General features: G+C 41.3%; 1 long non-coding RNA gene across 2 annotated transcripts; it reads right to left on the bottom strand.

Annotated features, from left to right (window-relative positions):
* Positions 1–1,107: 1,107 nt before the first annotated feature.
* On the bottom strand, positions 1,108–4,845 carry LOC127336570 (uncharacterized). 2 transcript variants are annotated; one of them, XR_007873379.2, is made up of 3 exons: positions 3,242–4,826; positions 2,695–3,117; positions 1,108–1,388 (listed from the first exon to the last, which is right to left on the bottom strand). It is a non-coding gene; the product is annotated as an uncharacterized lncRNA (long non-coding RNA). The 2 variants fall into 2 exon arrangements; XR_011752680.1 differs by having other exon boundaries at positions 1,108–3,117; positions 3,242–4,845.
* Between the last annotated feature and the right edge of the window lie 551 nt (positions 4,846–5,396).

Genomic DNA, 5,396 nt, shown 5'->3' with positions numbered 1-5,396 from the left:
GGCTCCGGAGAATAGGGTGAGCCTTCGTGGCGCGGGGAATCCTTCGTGGGACCTCCACTCCTCCAAACGTGACGTACCTTGTTGCAAAGCAAGGGAACACGGGAATACATCCTCGTCTCCGCGTGCTATCGGTTATCTCTAACCGAACTCCTTACTTGTGATTTAATGCTTTGTGAGAGCCTTCGTGCTCGAGTTAGTTGTATCCTCATATAGGTTGCTTCACCTAGTTTGCATTAGGCTCATCTTTATATTCCGCAAAGCCTAATATTGCAAAGAAAGAATTAAAATTTGTAGAAACCTATTCACCCCCCCCCCCCCCCTCTAGGTTTACCATCTCTATACTTTCACCTTGTTATGTAAACTAGTTTGGTATAGGGTGTAACTTTAGGACATGTAAAATGGCCTTATCCTAGTTAAGATAAAAAAAAAGATTTATATTTTCTTAGCTAATGCATTATCTCTTAACAAGAAAATTAGCATTTTTCATTGTACGCGATACCTTATCTTAGTTGCATGTTTCTTGTTTATTTTTAATCATACCATAATTTAAGGAGAATGCAAACAATAATGGTTGAAGATAATGCTAAGAGATAGTGTGAGTGGAAAATGAAGGTCGAGCTATATATAGCCCTTTATTATATAAAAATGAAATCATAATATTTAGTTTCAGAAAAATCTGCAAAAAAAATCCTAGATGTAACCAATGATGAAATCTACGCACTTGTAAAAACTTAATGTGAGATTCGTTGTAGTTTAAGCTACATAAAAATGACAAATGTGCGGATCAGAGTACAATGAATAGTGCATAACGAGTAACGATATTATAAAAGGACCTGACTACATCGAGGTCGACCTTGATTTCGGCTAAACGCGAAGTCAGTCCGACCAGGTGGTTACTTCCTTAATTAAACGCACATGCGATAGAGAACTTTCCGTAAATAGATGCACGCGGGACCACGAGGACGTCCGTGCGCGGGAATAGCGCGCAATGACCTGGTCCAAGCCTGCCTTTTTCTACCTGCTCCCGGCAGTGATCCCACTTTATACATGCTCCCTTCTCTGTGAAGATAAACAGACTACATCTCAATAGAACACGCAGTAAAACCAGACGGAAAGGACATTCTGCTACATCCTGTGGTTCTTCAGGTCTGGTTCTGCAAAACTGCAGCTTGATTTACTACATCATTATGTTCAGTGTTGATTTGCTACATCCCCTAGTTCAGAAATCCCGAAGCACATACAAGAACTCTTCCCCCGCCAATCACCTGTAAGTTTGGGCAATCTGATTCTTGTTTGCTACATCCTCTGTTTCTTCAGATCTGGTTCTGCAAAACTGCAACTTGATTTGCTGCATCCTTAAGTTTAGTGCTGATTTGCCATCCATCGACCTGACATGAAAACTAGTGTACTATAGCAGGAAGTGGATTACATCTAAATAATTAGCCTAAAATAGCTGCAACATCTAAAAACGATTTGAACACAATGGTTACATGTTACAACTAATGTATTTCATTAAGAACTGAACTTAGACTGCAGCATCTTGTGGATTACATGTAGAACACAGTATATAGTTCAATTTTTATTTACATGTTACATTATTTTAAAAATAGATGAAAGAAACAATGGTTACACCAAAGAAAACTTACAAGGAGTTCAATTACAGGTTACACCATAGAAAAGTTACATGGAGTTTACTAACAGCGACAACGATAATGTTCCATCTACTATCGACATGCATGCAAATATCGACAAGTGATACATCTATTGACGGCGGCCAATGCTAGTGTTCCATCTACTGTCGACATGCAAGCATATATGAACATGTGATACATCTACTGGAAGCTCCAACGATAAGGTTCCATCTACTGTCGACGTGCAAGAAAATATCAACGGGTGATACATCTACTGATGGCTCCAACTCTAGTGTTCCATCTAATGTCGACAGGCAAATATAGATCGACATGTGATACATTAAAAGACGGGTCCAACTCTAGTGTTCCTTCTACTATTGGAGCAGTCACGTCTACTAATTATACATGTACTAGATAGCAGTCCCATCTACTACGCATGTTCCACAAAACTAGATTACAACTAGCAGCCACATATCTGCAAACACAAATGTGCCTAATACACAGACATATCATGCGCAAGATGTAGCCTGGGGACTCAACTGTGTACCCAACGGCGAGAGGATATGGCCGGCAAGAGGATATAGCTTTAGTAGAGAAATTTGGATACTTTGAATTGTTTGCCTCCAATTGTCGGGAGTTAGATGAAACTCTGTCAATATCTTGTATTGGCTGTTTGTAGCATGTATATTCAACTTTTGTACTAAGTTGGTTGACTGTACAAATATTGGCAATGAAATAGGAATGACTTGTGCTGCAAGTCCTATGTACATATGTTCTGTATGGAGAACTAGAGATTAAAATGACAGATTAAGACAACAAATATATTTCATTGCTAATTTGAAACTTTTAAATTGAGTAAACAGTGCACAATAATTTCTAATACAAATTAAGTACATAGTGCACTAGAAGGAATTGGGCAGACAGTAACTTTACAACAGGTTCAGCTACTAGAAGAAAGTAACATCCAGGTTATAATTCAAATGAGAAGTAAGAGTAACTTGCTGGTGCATAACATCTAAGTATAGAAGAGTTGACAGTTATTAGGTGTGTAAAAAAGAAAAACCTGAATGGCGATGTGATTACTGAAGATTGAAGAAAACAAGAAATGACCTTCTGTCCACCAACACCATCGACCGGAGCTCACAATTGTTAAAGTTATATACAACAAAGCCAAAGATAGCCACATGTTATTGCGATGATGAAATCAACCATGGTGTGAACATTTTAAGGTATGTACTGTTTATACTAGTCTATGATTCCAAGTTTCGATGGTTACATATTGCAACTATTGTGCTCTCACAGCAACAGAAGTTTGCACTATATGGTGGCTTCATTAATTGACAACTATCAAGGAAAGAAAGTACTCGCCGCTTGCCTAGCTCCAGCTACGGTTGGATAACACTCTTTACCGTACATGTTTAAGGCGTGATATGACAAACCAATATGGCTAGCAATAGCTATCATTTTCTCTTCTCTTGTCCATAACCTGCAAGCACATCCAAGGAATAGTTAAATTTAGTCTGATCACTGCTCAAGACTATACTCGTGCCTTGGATGCGAATAGAATAGAAAAGGTATTCTACAGCTTCAGGCTTCAGCAAAAAGCTCACCTTGTTGTCGCGGTAAAAAGGTAGCAACGCTCCAGCAACCCTCATCAATAGTTGATTTACTTGAATCAACTGTGACAAGGGCTGTTCTACCTCCACATACAGGCAGCAGAGACGAGCTGAAGATGCACTTCCCAATGGACTGTGTCCTCATGCACACTTTGACGACCTGTTCTGCCGCTTTGGCCTCTATACTAGCCATGTGTTACTCTCGTATTAGAATTGGAAAAGTTAAGCAAGAGAGACAACTTTCAAGTAAATCCCAGATTAACACTCATAGTGGCTGTTTGTGAAGCACATACGAAAAAATTTGATGTAAAAACAAAAGGTGTTCTCAATGTGGGCAGAATAGAAACTAGGGGCATTCCAGATTTCCATGTTCCGGCAGAAAAAAATGGTCAGCAACTTCACATGGAAATATATTCTGGTATCCATCGCAATTTACTGGGTTACATCTATTTCAGAAACCCATGCTGATTGCATATTTCATATTTTCATAATAACATCGACTTTTTAGTCTGTATGGGGGAGGCTGCAAGCACATAAACTCCCGCTTAACTTACAAATTGATAACACAAAAAACCATATTACACCTAAAACATCATTTTTGGGGTTACATGTCAAAAATCATAAAGTGTGCTGATTTACATCTATTTTACCACAAAAGAATCCTCTGTTCATTTCTGCTCCATCTAAACATCATTTATCGTTCAATAACCGAAAAGGAGCTACATCTAGAACAGATTATATCTAAACCTCATTTATGGAGTTACATGTACAAATCATAAACCATACTAATTTACATCTCTTCTACCACAGAAGAATCATTTGTTCATTTCTGCTACATCTAAAAACGCCATTTATGAATCAGTAACCAAAAGGAGTTACATCTAGAACAGACTACATGTAACAGGTTACATGTCAAATCATAAACCATACTGATTTACATCTATTCTGTCACCGAAGAATCATCTCTTCGTTTCTGCTCATCCAACATCATTTATGGATCAAATGACCAAAGGAGCTACATCTAAATCAGATCAGCGACCCCCCATAAAACCAAACCATACCATGTAACTTCAAGCCGCTACAGGGGTGGAGATGCACGAGGATAGCATGGACGGTTACCTGAAAAAATCAAGAGATTTAATAGCCGAGGCCGCAGGAATGTAGGGTGAGAGGTGGGCGACGCCGTGGGGATGTGGCCGACCCACGAAGGATGTCACTGACGCCGCGACGATGCGCCTCAGGGATGTGGACGACACCGCGGGGATGCAGCCTCTTGCCGCAAGAATGTACATGAATCAGCGAGGATGCCGTTGCAACCGCGAGGATGTTCGCCGGAATTGCGAGGATGTCGCCGACGCTGCAAAAATGTAGCCGGCACCAACGTGGACACCCCCGCCGCAGCCAAGGACGCAGCCGCCATGGACGAGGATGTAGCCAGCTCCGGCGAGCAGTTGCCGTTGGATTCCTATCTACGCAGACGCCGGGGAAATCAGGCAAGGTTGGAGGACGGGATGGGGAAGAGATGAGGCGAGAAATGGGGATCGGGTCCGTACATTGGAACGCAGGACTGGGCACTGGGCCCGTCGGGCGCGGGAAGCCCCTCGCCGCGGAGCGTCGGATCACGATCGCATGGTCAGAAGGCGTGACTTCGCTATAAGGCAGAACGAGGTCGGCTGCCCAATAGAAATTGCGATTATAAAATTAAGGATATTGAGAAAAGAAAGGTGTATGTCCCAACAAGATATAACCTGAGAAACGTACGTGGCATGCTGTCCTAATGGAGAAGGTCACAACCTAAAGAAGGTCCGCTTCACTTTTATTAGACTATCCCAGAACTGTGAATCTCCTGGTACTTGTAAAGTTCTGAGAGATAATCTGCAATATCTCTCTTCCTACATGCTGTTCTTAGTAGGTAGTTTGAATAGCCATTTATTAAGTAAAGTGTTGTTGTTAGCCTCCACGTGGATGCTCTAATCTATCTTGATCCTTTTGGTGGGCATACCATGCTCCATTTTACTAAACGACATACGTAGGTACGTACAGGGCAAGCGCATCTGCTAAATATGGTCGTGTTGGATCGTGTCCGCGTACGTGAACGAGCTTGTGGTGGACACCTGCATTGCTGCAGCTAGCTAGCAGTGTCTTCGCA

Source organism: Lolium perenne, chromosome 2 (genome assembly GCF_019359855.2).
Source record: "Lolium perenne isolate Kyuss_39 chromosome 2, Kyuss_2.0, whole genome shotgun sequence".
Classification (NCBI taxonomy): domain Eukaryota; kingdom Viridiplantae; phylum Streptophyta; class Magnoliopsida; order Poales; family Poaceae; genus Lolium; species Lolium perenne.
The sequence above is the reverse complement of the archived record's forward strand: the minus strand, read 5'-3'. Positions and strand labels throughout refer to the sequence as shown.